At 48.3% G+C, this 14778-nt stretch overlaps 1 protein-coding gene across 21 annotated transcripts in view; it reads right to left on the bottom strand.

The window, feature by feature from the left end:
* Positions 1–14778, bottom strand: part of ABLIM1 (actin binding LIM protein 1) — a 1283500-nt gene that overhangs the window by 635803 nt on the left and 632919 nt on the right. The window contains exon 1 of one of the 21 annotated variants that reach the window (XM_069611892.1): positions 13227–13295. The exons of the other annotated variants lie outside the window; for them this stretch is intronic. The gene's annotated coding sequence lies outside the window, so the exon portion shown is untranslated. Of the gene's footprint in view, positions 1–13226; positions 13296–14778 lie in introns of those variants that run through there. 21 annotated transcript variants of the gene reach the window in all.

A 14778-nucleotide genomic window follows, 5' to 3' on the forward strand; every position in this document is an offset into this window, starting at 1 on the left:
GACCCTTAGTAGGTTTTTCATTATTGTCAAATAGTATGACGTCACCTCTGGTGTATTTTTTGTATAAAGTCTATGTTTTGTGGCAAGATTGCAAAGAGAAATCGAGCGTATGTCCGTTGATGTTCGTTGCAACTCCCTGTTTTAGATAATTGTTAATAATACAGTACTTTGCCTTCTTCCTGAGTTGGCTCGGTTATTTGAACTCAAAATGTATCAATGTGATCCCATCCATTACATGCACGTTCCTAAAGGGCCCTAAACTCAGGAGACAGAAGGTTAATGTGCTATTTTTCCAACACTGAAGCTGTGTAAAAGAAAAAAGTATTTAAAGTTTATCATTAAGATGATCTGTCATTTTAGATGATTGGTATGGTAGTTCACTGCTGTGGCTGACTCATCACCTAAGTCAGGGCACTGGCATTGGCCGATAAAGTCGTCAGTAAACATGCCATCTCAGGAAGAGACAGCATGGTATGAGGGTTTGGATCCATAACGGTGATGGCAAATGCTACATGTGCTGAAATCATATTGTCTAATTAGCCTCACATTATTTCCCAGTGGTTGGTTGCCAACCTACAAGCATCTCTTGTGCATTTCTTGTCATTTGAAATATTTCTGAGACACTCATCAAATTACAAAATATAAATACACAAACCCGCTTACTTTCAGTGGCGGGGAAGTGGGTGATGAGGGAAAAAAAACATGAGAATTTTTGAACATTTGAGTGAGTGTTTTGCGATCTTTCTACCCCCGGCTCTGTGTGTCCTTTCAGGGGGGCCCAATTCGCCATCTGTTATTGTTTTCCCCAAAAATTGCTGTTCTATAAAAATCTTTGACTGAGAGAAGCGGGACAGCTGCAAAAAAAAGCCCAGCTAAATTTAGTCAGGCGTCCAGATCTGTTCTGCCCAGTAACATGCTTGATATCAAACTTGATGAAGAGACAGCGAGGAAGGGATGCTGGGAGTTGACATGTTTCTCCCACCCGCTGGGTCGGCCTGTGCACCAGCCTGCCTCCATTACCCTCTGGTTAGCTTCATTTTCTAGTCAGCTGCCGGCTGCCTGGGATTCCTGACGTATCAAAATGGCCGCCAGGCTCGCTCCCCTGGGCGCTGAGTAGGATTATTTCTGGTTGCGTAGGCCTTTATCAGCTCTTCGTGAGAGCTATATTTAGAACGCTATCCCAGGGTGGCATGCGCCTGGTGGCACTGAACATAGAAGGGTCTAAAAACAATACAATGCTCATTCCCCCAGAGGTGGTGGGCAGGGGGTGGGGTTTCTAGCAGGTGCAAGCCAGCTGAAATGATGGAAAAGGCTCACAGCCCTCCGAGCTCGTTCCCTCCACCTATGGCCACGTGCAGTCAAGCACATGGGGCACTTGCTTTATTTCCATTGGATATTCGTTCATTTAAGACCAACAAACGTAAGTCACTGATGCTTATTTAATATAATACCCTATTACTCAGCACATAGACATTCGATTCACTTTTTGAGGAGGAAAGATGTGTCGACCCTCCAAAGATTCAAATCTGTGTTCTGTAGCTCACAGAGGCACTGAACTTACTGGGCTATCCTACTGGCCGGGGGTGCTCATTTGCGAAGGCTTTAAGCCACAAAGTGTGCCTTGCATTCTGGGCCCATGCAGTCATGACAGGGTTTTGCATAGCAGGGAACTCGGGGGACCCCCACACAGCCTCTCCAGACACCCAGGTAGGCACTGGTCAACTGGCCCCAAGATCATGGAGTCATGGGTCAGACCCTTACCCATTTGAGGGCAGTCATAAGTGAGTGTCCGTCTCAGGCGTGTCAATGCAACTGCATCTTCTGCATCCCCCCCACTGCGCACTCATACAATGCTTATTTGTTTCCATACAACAGAAGATGAGGCGCAAGCAGGGGTGTTGCTAGGTCTGGAAACGATCCGGGGCTAAGCTAATGTTGTGACTGGCGGGACATGGGGCTAGCTATAGCCTTTTAGTTGTAGCCCGTGAGCTTCTATCTGGGGCTACAACCAAAAGATCCGGGGCTATAGCCCCCCCAGCAACTCCCTGTCGAGTCCTCCCCTACCGGTGTGCCGGCGAGGGAGAACATGTGCATTGCTCCACAGGTCGTGGCCTGGCTGCGGAGCTAAGAAAGAACAACATCCACACGTGTATCTGGCCTGGAACTGCCTCCCCCTGGAGTGGGCGTGGCTTTTATTCAAGCTCCTTACATCACCGCGTTGCGGGACGTAAGGCAAACACAACATTCCTCCTTTTTTCCAACAAATAATAACACAACATACTAACTGTAATCATGTAAAACTGATTCAACTTAACTCTATTGTGCAATCTAGTCCAGCACAGTTTGTGGTTCTACCACTTATAGTCTTTTAACTTGTCTGGGGCTCTCAGCGCCGTTCTTATGGTGTAGTGCCCGCATCTGGGGGCTGTCCTGACCTCGTGCCCTGTGGTGTCTCACCTGCCTTCTCTGGAGACGCCTCGCTCTGTTCATCCACCAGTCCGTCTGTCCCCAGATTCACGGTTGACTCCACTTCCTCCGCAGGTTGGTAGTACTCATCCTCTGGTGGCGGTCCAGCTTCCTCCGACGGCTGCTGGTCCCCGTCAGTCCACACTTGTCGTGGTACTCCCTTGAACCATGATGCATTCCTGGTGATCTGTCGCCGTCCTTGTGTGGCCGTTTTCATGGTTCTTCGCCCTTGAGTTATTGTCCAGGGGGCCATGTCATACTGTGTGTCCAATTTCGTTTTCGAGGGGTTCCTCTTCACCAACACTTGATCACCGACTTGGTGACTGGATTCCTTGGCATGTCTCTTTGTGCACATCCGCATATTCGCTGTGATCCTTCTTTGGTGAGTGCGCTCGCTGTCGTAAGCATCCGTGCCACGGCTTGGGTGGTGTGGAATGGATGAATTTATCACTGTCCCATACATGACATTTGCTGGTGGTAACCCTGTGGTGCTGTGGGGTGTCACTCTATAGTTCCATAGGAATCAATACAGGTCCACCCTCCAGGGGCTGGAGTGCGCCCGGGATAGGCGTAGCACCTTGTTGAGGGTACGCATGAACCTCTCCACGTCTCCATTGGCTTGGGGCCATCTCAGCGTGATTTGGTGGTATTGAATGTTCAGATCATCCAGGTATTTCTCGATTTCCGCCCCTTGGAAGGGTGGCCCGTTGTCGCTCCGAATGTGGCGAGGTAGACCATGGGTGGCAATAATCTTCTCCAGAGCCGGCATCACCATGTCCGCAGAGGTAGATGACACAATTTCCACCTCGGGAAATCCTGAGTAGTCGTCGATTGCTACCAACAGGTATGTGCCTTCCTGGACCATGCAGAAGTCAACGCTGATCGCGTCCCAACTTGATGACCCCTGTTCTGCTGCTTATATGGGTTCAGGGTTCGGTGGAGAGCTTGTGATTTGGCACGACAGGCATGCTGTTATGAGTTGTTCCACCTTGGTGTCGATGTGCGGGAACCATACTCGGTGTCTGATCCTGGCTTTGGTCCTGAGCATGCCTTGGTGACCTTCGTGAGCCAGTGCAATGACTCTGTCTTGTAGCCTTGCGGGTATGATGAATCAAGCTCCTCTTAATATGAGACCTTCCTTGGTGACTGACAGGTCTTGTCGTACCGGGAATATGCCCGTGAGGAAGTCTCTTGCTTCGGGTGTGCGATTGTGTAAGTTTCGCAGAAACGATTTCCATTCGCCAGAGGTAGCTTGTATGATGTCCTCGATCCTGATCACTCATCGGTTTCATCGTGTGGACGACCTGGCAGATGTGTTCCTCGGTTTCTTCTGCCACATTCACTTCCCTTGATGTGGCCGCTCTTGGGTGTCTGGACAGGAAGTCCACAGGGTTGCTAGTTCCAGGTTGGTATGTCAGTTCAAATTCGTACTGTTGCAGGTGTAGCAGCCATTTCCCTATCCTCAGCCTATCCTCGCCAGGGGGGAGGGGTGTGAGGAGGATCCTGTGAATATGGGGATGAGCGGCTTGTGGTCCGTGTATGCTTTGAATTTTCGTCCATACAGGTATATGTGAAAGTGGCGGCAGCCCTACAGTGCCGCAATGGCCTATTTCTCAATGTGGGAATACCTTTGATTAGTGGGAGTTAAAGCACGGGATGCGTAGGCAATTGGCTTGGACTCACCTGTCTGGGCCACTTGGACCAGGACTGCCCCAAGGCTGACAGGGCTGGCGTCAACGTATAGTTCAGTTGCCAATGTAGGGTCGTAGCATGCCATTGTGGTGTCGGCCGATAAGGACGTCTTGATCTGCTCGAAAGCCTCCTGGCAGTTGGGGCCCCAGACCCATTTAGTGTTCACTTTCGTGAGTTCCCTGAGTAGTTCGGACATCGTAGCCAGGTTGGGGATAAATCTCCTGCAGTATGTCGCCATGCCCAAGAAGCTGCGTACTTCAGTAGGCATTGTTAGGGGTGAGGCTTCCTTGATGTCCGTGACTTTTTGTGGGTCAGCTGAGACTCCTGCACCGTAAAACACATATCCGAAGAAAAGGATTACATCCTTCATGAACTCACACTTTTCCCGGTGAATGGTTAGCCCTGCGGCCTCCAGCCTGCTAAGTACCATCTCGAGGCGGCGCATGTGTTCTTGCTTGTCGCTGGCATGGATGAGAATGTCATCACTGACATTGAGTACCCCCGGGATGCCCTGTATGACTTCCTGGATGGCTTGCTGAAAGACTTTGGCTGCTGATGATATGCCGAAGCTCAGTCTTTTGTATCGGCGCAGACCCAGGTGGGTGGAGAACGTCGTAATGTACCTCGAGTCCCGATGCAGTTTTAGCTGATGGTACCCAGCATTGAGGTAAATCTTGGAGAACACCTTTGATCCAGTGAGGCCTGTGATGATTTCATCTGGTGTGGGGGTGATGTGCCGTTCCCGCTTGATGGATGCATTGGGGAGGCGCATATCGATGCAGATCCTCACCTTCCTCGGTTGTTTTGGCTTCTTAGTCACCACCATGGGAGAAACCCACAGTGTCGGCCCAATGACCTCCTCTATGATACCGGCTTTCTCGAGCTCACGCAGCTCCTTTTCAACTTGGTCTCTCGTGTGAAAGGGAGTCCGTCTGTGGCGCACCGCTCGGGGCTGCACTGATTCGTCGATATGGAGTTTGATGAGTTTGCCTTTCAGGCATCCGATACCTTTGAGGAGACCTGGGTGCTTGTCAAGGAGACCGGCAATTTCCGATTGGTCTGTGATGTTGCAGATGAACCGTATCAACTCTAGGTCTTCTGCTGCATCCCCACTCAGCAGGCACTCGATGCCCACATCGACAACATACACCTTGGATTGTAGTGTTCAGTAGCCTCTGCTGAGAGTTGTCTGACACCGTCCTACTGCTGGTAATGGATTTTCACACCCGTAGGCGAATAGAAGCATGTCTGTCTTCTTTAGGACTGGGGGGGGCGTAGCTTTCGGAACATGGTAACCGGCATGATGTTCACCGATGCCCCAGTGTCGATTGTCATTTCAGTCTCTTGGCCTTGAATGGCCACTAAACATTTCTATCTCTTTTGCTGTGACACCGTCGCCATCGCCTTCTTCGTCAGTGGATGAGTTGGCCGTCTCGACACGGTGGGCATTGGCCTGTTTTTTTTTTTCTGGGCCTTTTTCTTGTTGCGGCGGGGGGTGTTGTGCGGGTCCTGACGATCTGCAGACCCTTGCGTAGTGATTCTTCCGGTCCCATGCTCTGCACGTGGTCCCCTGTGCTGGACATTTCGCCTTCCATGACGTACACCTCCACACCATCCACATTCGGTGGGCCCTGGGGTCCTTGACTGCCACCGAGAAGAGTTGTTTGCATCGCTGGAGTCTTCTCTTGACTGTTGGCGGCTGGCAATTTGCGCTATCGTCACAGTTGTCAGTGTTAGCTGGAGCTTCTGCAGGCTGGTGCTCATGTGTGCTGCCCTTGCATGTAATAGTTCCCTCTGATGTCCGTATTCTAGGATTGTGGCTAGTGATATGCCCTCCTCGCTCAACACCATTCTGCGTAACTTTTACGAGTGTATGCCATTGATGATTTGGCATCTGAATTCTTTTTCGACGTTGTCGAACTCATATGATAGTGTGAGTTTCCTGAGTCTCGTGTGATATGCGTTGAGCATTTCCTCTTCTAGCTGGATGGTGGTGCAGAAGATGAAAGTCTTGTAGTCCGGATTTAGTTGTGGCATGAAATGAGCTGTGAGGACGTCCTTTGCTACCTTGTAGACGTCTAAACCATCTCCGATGACGAGTGAGTTGAAGATGCGTAGGACTTCATCACCCACATTGAGCAGGAGGTGCAACCTCATTTTCCTGGGCGTCGTGATGTCTTTGCAGTCCATAGCCATTTCAAATTTATGGACCCACAACAGCCATCTAGGGCCCACAGATGAGGGGTCTGTGTAAGGGTCAAAAGGTCCGAATGCCATCGTGGTTCCCCCCATGCGGTCGCGGGGACGGTATTGCGGGTGACAGATTGGCTGCAATCCTCGATGTCGTGCTAGGCCGGGGTGTAGATGTGCCTGACGCCATGATGTGAGGACATATGGGTTGATATGGGGAGCATGCGCCGAAGTGTCTCACCTCGGGGAGATGGTTGCTGGCAGTGCTGCATTTCCTGGTCTGCCTGGAGGTCTGTAGGTCTGCTCCACCCATGCATTGGCATCAAGTCAGCCTTTCATGTGTTGGGCTTGTATAAGGTCCATATTGTTTGTGGACAAAAAGTATGGATGCTGTGTGCCAGATTAAAGAGATGGCAGAGAAAAAGAAATGTGGTTTTTAAAAAATTATATATTTTTTTTTTCAGTGGGGATGGGCCGGTGTGCCGGCGAGGGAAAACACGTGCGTTGCTCCACAGGCCGAGGCCTGGCTGCGGAGCGAAGAAAGAACGACACCCACATGTGTGTCTCTGTCGGCCCGGAACTGCCTCCTCCTGGAGGGGGCGGGGCTTTTATTCAAGCACCTTACGTCACCGCATTGCGGGACGTAAGGCGTACACAACACCTCCTAGCAATGCCTCTGGGCGCAAGGTAAACCGCTGCAGAGACAGCCACACATGAAAATACACCCCTGTGCGAAACAAAGATGCAGGTTAATGAGCGGCAGCCACTTCCCAGGCACACCTGCTTGCTGCTTCCCACAACAAATGAAGGCATTACAAATCTGTATTCTGTGGTGAACCTCGACTCAGACACACAACATATCTCTTAGCCCCTGTGGCGGAGGAAGGGGAGAATGGCAACGGCCTGGCTGCACAATGTAGACAAGGAGCGGCCGTTCAAGCCGTGCTGCCAGCATGGAGGGAGAAAAAAAGACTTATCCATTCCAGGAAACAGGCTTCAGCTTCCCTCGCAAATGAATAGCAGCACAGAGGAAATAGCAGTGGTAGAATTGGTGTCTCCCATGTAGAAGACCGGGGTTCAATCCCCCATTAAGAACCATATAATATAATAGGTTATTTATAACGCGCTTAATGCCGAAGAGGTTTCTTAGCGGGGACCTGGAATTTGAACCTGTGTTGCTCTGCGTTGTCTTGCTTCCAAGACGAGCGAGTTGCCACTGAGCTATACTACCCATGCCAAACCATAGGTAACCTGAAATAACATCTATAAAACCACAAAGACATAGTGAAATAAAATACAACCTTAATTCATGAAGCAAGAGAAGCACAGGGAGCCATACTTACCATCTACCAAGGAGGAGCAAACCAGATAAACTTGAGAAAAGCCATTATATAGGAGAGTTCATTGGAACTCCAAGTTGACTCAACTGATATTCGGACTGACCAATAGGGGATGGCATACCCTGGGAGGATATGATGTAAGCTCTACTTCCACCAATGGTGAGCCAGACAGTTCAGCCAATCAGTAATCGGCTAGTGGGGAAAGACTGAATAAGAGGAAAGCCAGTTGCGTTGCGAGTTCTCTCAGCTGGGGACTGGTTTCCTATCTTGCTGGTTTTGGGGAACACAATAGAGGAGAAGCCTGAAACAGGGGAAGGCAGACTACATTATGCCTGGTAGCTACCCCGGTGTGCTGACGAGGGAAACCTGAGAGAGCCCAGAGGGGGAGAAGAGGCCTGCACCCCTCTGATTGAGGAGCCCAGGGGAGCTGGAAAAAAGGCAGCCCATTGTGGCATGTGGGATGGGCTAAGCAAGCTAAAGTTCCCCTGTGAAGAAGGGACTGTGGGTCGCCTGACTACTCCTAGAGGCCAATAGGCAAGGAGAGGTGAGTCCAATTCAAAGGAGTCACTTAAGAGACTCATCCCCTTGCTCCGAGTTCAAGATACACTATGAGAGGGTGGGCGCAAGAGTGAAGATACCCCAAGAGAGTGGAACGAGAGTCAAGAGAGCTGGGGAACGAGGCGAGAAGGGATGAGCACAGTATAAAGGAGTTGTGCAAGAGACTCAACCCCTTGCTCAGAGTGTAGATGCTCCAAGAGAGAGGACAAGGGTGGAGATACCCCAGGAGAGGGGGAACGAGAGTCAGGAGACCTCAATAGAAGGAGAGAGGGTTGAGATACTCAAAGAGAGACGGCAAGAATGGAGATACCCCAGGAGAGGGGGAGAGAATTAACACGCCCTGGAACCGGGATAAAAGAGAGGAATTCCCTTAGTGGAGTGAAAGTGTGTGAAGCCCTGGAGGGGAACAAAAAACTCATGAGTGGGGTAAACAATTGAAATGGTACCCTGAGGTGCCAGGAAAAAGAGAGACTGAAATATGTTACGTAAGACTATGTTTTGAATGCCATTTGAAAAATGTAACCATTAAAATGGCACCTGAAGAACCTCCTTTTCAGGGGAGAAAACCTGGAACAGAAAGAGCAGTCAAGTATATTTTTAGCTGCTAAACCCTTCTAGACTAATGTGTGTTTGTTTCTATAAATGTAGTAGGCTAGAATGGGATTTGGGCTAGGGACTTTATATGAGAGTAGTAGGTTATTTAGGATTTGGGCTAGTGACTTTATCTGAGAGTAGTAGGATATTTAGGATTTGGGCTAGGGACCCTATATGAGAGTACTAGGATATTTAGGATTTGGGCTAGTGACCTCATATGAGAGTAGTAGGATATTTAGGATTTGGGCTAGGAACTTTATCTTAGAGTAGTAGGACATTTAGGATTTGGCCTAGGGACTTTATATGAGAGTAATAGGATATTTCGGATTTGGCTCGGGACTTAATATGAGAGTAGTAGGATATTTAGGATTTGGGCTCAGGGCTTTATGTTTTGTTTCATCCTGACAAGAATACCCTTCCTTTGAACATTTATGCTATGTGATCTTGTACCGCGCACCGCTGCCACTTACGCGGGCTCTTGGTGCTCTGGCGGTTCTGCAATGGAAGGTGGGTTGGGGGATTGGTAGTGGGATTGAGAGGGGAGAAGAGCAAGAGAGCTTTGATGTACTGTTGGTGGCTTCAGTTCAGAGAAACCAGTCACTGAGCGTTGGTGCGTATTTAGTTGGTAGCCGTCATGTAATGACTACAGTTGTAAAGCCCAAAGCTTTTGCTTAGGCTGGCATTACTTTGCATGATGACACTGCAATCTTTTATACTGGTTAGGGGCAATAAAGCTAAAGCCATACTCATTTTTGCTGTGCATGTTTCTTTAACATATTTAATTTATTATATGATTATATATGATTATATTTAATCATATATTTATTTATTGTCAGGTTCGTTCATACGTAAATTGTGTACTTTTGAAGGCATGCTATAAAACAAAGTATTATTAAAGCTCATGAAACTCAAAGAGTAGCAATTACTGACATGAACTATAGCTGGAAAGATGTGATCAAGTGCTTACATTGCAGACTGAGCACAAATCCCTGTTTCACCACTTAACCAAAGTGGGTGATACTAGGCAAATCCCTAAGTCTCAGTGTCTTATCAGAGAAAAGCTTTGCTCATTGTTTGCTAGACTTTAGAGTTGCCCCATGTATATAATAGTGGCCATTGAGATATTAAATGGTCTATTTGCAAGGACAAAGAGTGAATAACAGACATTTTATGCAATTTTAGCCTTGGTCCTAGTAAATAGTGGAAATTCTGATTTTGCGCTATTTAACCTTTACCCTTGCGAACAGACGCTACCTTGACATATTGCATACCACAATTATTAGTTGCTTGACTGATTCATGGTGACTTCTTGTAATGTCACTTGGCATGAGGCCCTCAAATGTCAAAGGCTGATGACACTCATTGTAAAGTCGTTTTCTTCTGATGATGTCAATATTTAGGCAAATTAGGAAGTTTGCATGTCTTTGGCTGCCTCTGAAATGTGTCCTGGAGGCAAGACTAGCGGGCCAGTGCCCTCTATGCTTAATGGTCCTCTACTTGTTTAGTATTTTTGTTGGTACTGTGTATGTGTTAAAATGCCAAATGCACTACTATGTATACTTACACCACAGGTTACGTATCTACCTCTCCCACTGTTCCACTAATGAACCCCAGCCCCTTTTTGTCTTACAGAGCCAAGCGCAGCAAGGCCAACAATGGTGGCATTCCGGCTCTATACCAGACCACTTACATTACATTGTTATTAACAAAAAAGTGGATACAAAGGAAAAGAGGTGTGCAAATGGCACTGTACACAACCGCACACAGCAATGTGCCCTGTGAAAACATTTTCTAAAGTTGACTCCCCTGCCACCCTTATGAGAGCTGTTCACACCTGTCACACGAAACAGCCCCTTCTGCTGAAAGACAAGGGTAAATGGCACCAGGGTGACAGCAGACTGTAGCATTAGCCTACCTTTCTTAAGAACCACTCGCAGATGGTTGCTAGGGTGGCTCAGGGGCATATAGCCCCGGGTATTTTGGTTGTAGCCCTGGATAGAAGCTCACTGGCTACAACCGAAAGGTTAGCTAGCCCTGAGTCCCGACAGTCCCGACATTGGCATAGCCCCAGATCTTTTCCAGACCTAGCAACACCCCTGACTGCTCAGATTCCAAGAAGAGGGGAGACGGAGAGCAGGGTACACTGGACATCAGAGAGCAATAGCCCCTTTGCCTCTGTGGACCAGACAACCTCTGGCCATGATAAGCCGATTACTGGCAACGCTCTTCTGAGCATGTTTTCAGCACAGTGGCATACCAATTAATTGGGAGAGCGTTCAGAAATGATTGCAGAATGCTGACATGAAGAAAGTTTAGGGATAGTTGATGAAGTCGATTACTCACAGTGACGTCATTTGAGGGTCACCAGGGGTCGCAATTGCGACCTCTCTTGTTACCCCTTTGGTCTCCCTGGCTACCCCTAACAACATTTTTTTAAAATTTACAAAAATATTTTTTTTAGGTTTTTTACATTGAAGCTCCCGGGCTGTGGACAGTGGCTCTTTGTTTCTGGAGTGTCTGGAATTTATGTTGAGGCCTCTTAAAAAAACAGGGGGAACCACAAGTGTAACACTTTGAGCAGTGACCCTAAATAAGAAAGAATAGGAATACCAAATAATTTGTCTTTCTGGAATTCTATACAGTAATTGCTAGACTCGCTAACGGAGTGAAAGGTCATGTCCTATCACTTCCCACGATGTCGCTTTGGGGTGGGGTGAAATGACATCATTGTAATGGCTTGGCAGGCAAAGAATGGTGGTCTGGAGAGTTGCCCAGAGGAATGCCAGAGGTTATGATGAATTCTAAACCTTCCAGCCATCACCTCTTTGTTTTTGATCAAAGGTCAAGGGTCATGTGATGGCATTTTGGTGAAATGGCATCCCTGATTACTCATAATAATTTAGCATTTATATAGCAGTACGAGCCCTCCTATCTGCGCGCATTTATTGCCCTCGGAAGGATGAGTTTGGCCCTGCCAGGATTCGAACCTGCATCAGCAGGCTCAGCACAGACGTCAAAGCAAGCTCTCTACTCGCTGTGCTACCGGACCAGCTCTGTATAGTGTCGCAAGTGAAGGGCTTGATAAAAGCATGATATGGAAAGGACAGTCATAAAATGCACCCTGATATCTGAAGGCTTGTTTATGATGCTATAAAAGTATCAAAATAAATAAAAAAGATGGCCCACGCTGCTCCCCACACCATTTCAATTAGTGTGTGCCTCACACAGACTCTTTAGTTTAAGCGCTGGTTTTCCATTATGAGTCTGCAGTCGCCACCCCCAACCGTAATGAACAAAGTGGTGGAGCGGTGCAATTGTCGCACCAGTTTCCGCTTCTGTTAAGTGCTAATGAATGGTAATTAGCACTGTGTTTAAGAAACATTCATTTCAAAGCCACTCAGGTTTTACATCTGCTTCCTGCAAACTAAATTGTATCACAATGTACATTTCTTTTGAACTTTGGAATACCGACGAGTCCGCATATTTGCCTGCTAAATGCATAAAAAGGGTTCACTTTTCTGTGTCGCTAAATTTCTTTCACAGCCTGCAGAGCAACCTGTTGCAAGCCTGTATCAGACAATGACTAAGAGCCACTGACTTTATCACACAGCCTCTTCTGGGCTGTGCCTTTGTAACTTAAAAGCAGAATAACCCTTAGGGCAGTTTACAGGCATCTCAAGTTCTCCCAGATCAAGTGTGAAACAATCAGCTAGTCCTGGCTTTTAGCCACCCTTCCTGTTGTATGGTGGTTGTTGTAGTCCAGCATTCAGAATAAGTACTGCTAAGAATGCAAAATGGCGTGCCAAAGACGCTAAGACTTCAGACTGCGACTTGCACGCATTCCTGTGATCTGTTTCATCACCATCTGCGACTCCCCAGTTATTTATTATACGTGAGAAAAGTGGGCAGTGGTTTGTGTTAAGCTGATGTTTATGGACACTCCCAAGGGGCGCTGTGGCATCATTTGGTACGCCTTTTGAAGTTGTCCTTAATCCCAAAAAATGTGCACCTGACTTCGCCCCAGCCCATTAAACTCTCAGAATGCAAATTCACAAAATATCCCATTTGAGATGTACACAGACATTTGTATTGCAGGCTCGGCTTCTGTTTGCCCCTTAGATGAAACACAAGCCGAGCCAGACCCCCTAGCTCAGCTAATGAAGAATTCCCTGTCTCCCCCACCTCTCCAGAAACTCATGAGATTAATCAAAGAGCTAGAAGAAAGAGCTGGAGACTAAGTAGAGTCTATGAGGCTCCAGCAGGCAGGTAAACTAACGGCCGTCCCTTATCTGCCATCACTATCTGGGGGTCTATGTGAAGGCATTCGCTGGAACTGAAAAAGGAACAGCCGCAAAACAAAACATCTGATGATCACCAAAATCTCACCTCAGGCGCTCTCATATGTCCCTTCCTAGGGTCTCGTCTCCGTCTGGTCTGATGAGAAACTAAGAGGCGTCACTAGAATTAGTCTCAGACACATTTCAGGGCGAGTCACAAAATGGCACCGGAAGCACGAGTGCGATGGCCAACGAGCTAACCACAAGACTTTCCACAGTGCTTGCGTCAGCCCTTCGGAGCAGGGTTCTCTTATCACCCTCTCCTCTGAATGCTCTGCCCATTGCTCAAGGCTTGTTATCAGTCCTAAGTCGTCCTGATGCAAGGCCACAACAGCGTCCTGTGTTCCCAAAATGGCCTCCCCTTCTTGTAAGTATGGCCGAGGGCGGAAGGGGTGAGTGGAGTCTGTCCCAGTGGAATTTTTCTTAAAGTAGCATTAAAATTGATCTTTTGACACAGAATGCGATGGAAAGAGTTCTTTGGTGCAAGATTTCATTGGTTGTCACTTGTGTGTTGGTGTCACGTGAGCGCGACGGCAATGTTTGCCGTCGTGCATGCGCTGGATTCCTAAAGTGGGTGTACTCAGGCTAAGCAGGGTGTGCCGGGAACCCAAAGAGTAAAGACCTGTGTCCCGCGTCTCCTTTCAGGTACGGGGGTAAGGCCTGACTAGGGGCAGTGCTCCTCCAGCCAAATACCCAAGGGCAAATGAAGCCCATCACATATGCCAGTAAAGCGGTCACCGCAACAGAACAAAGGTACTCGCAGATCGAGAGGGGGCTGTCAGCACTTCTGTATTTACATTCTGGGTAAGCCTGTCTCAGTAATCACTGATCACAAGCCACTGATTCCCATCTTAACGGGCTCCTCATCCAAACCACCCCCCAGGATAGAGCGGTGGATGCTCGCTCTCATGGAATTCAGAGTCAGACTGAACTACAGGCCAGGAACTTACAATCCTGCTGATTATTTGTCACGACATCCCAGGAGTGTCAGTGATCAGGAAGTGACGACGACAGTGGACAGTGATGAACATTTCCGCTTAGTGGTGGACACAGCAAACCCTATAGCCCTGACACTGGAGGAGGTAGCAGAGGCCTCGAGAGAGGATGAATGTGTCCGGCTAGTTCAAGAGGTAAGTGGTGAGTGGAGGTCGGTATTATCCAGTACCACTCGCAGAGGCTGGGAAACTCAACGAGAACTGGAACAGCTGTGGTGAGGCCGACACAAACTCTTGGTAACTGGTGATGGATTACTTATACGGAGCCGCCAGATAGTAGTTCTGTGGACATTGGTGGAGAGAGTGGTGGAACTGGCACACTGTGGCCACAAGGGCACAGCAAAGACAACGGCGAGACTACGCCCCAAGGTATGGTTCCCAGGGCTCGAGACAACGGTGGATAAGTATGTCAGAAGGTGTATTTGGTGCCAGGCAGCTTCCCCCATAAACAAGGAGCCCAGCATAGAATCCATGGCGAGAAGTAATAACCCCTGGGGCACAGTACACATGGAGTTTGGGTCGACAGGAAGAGGATTGTACTTTATTGTAATGATAGACCAGTGGTCAAGATACCCGGAGGTAGAGCTGGTAGAGTCGACGTCCTGC

The sequence above is a fragment of the Ambystoma mexicanum genome, chromosome 8 (assembly GCF_040938575.1).
Source record: "Ambystoma mexicanum isolate Mex_15411 chromosome 8, UKY_AmexF1_1, whole genome shotgun sequence".
NCBI lineage: Eukaryota > Metazoa > Chordata > Amphibia > Caudata > Ambystomatidae > Ambystoma > Ambystoma mexicanum.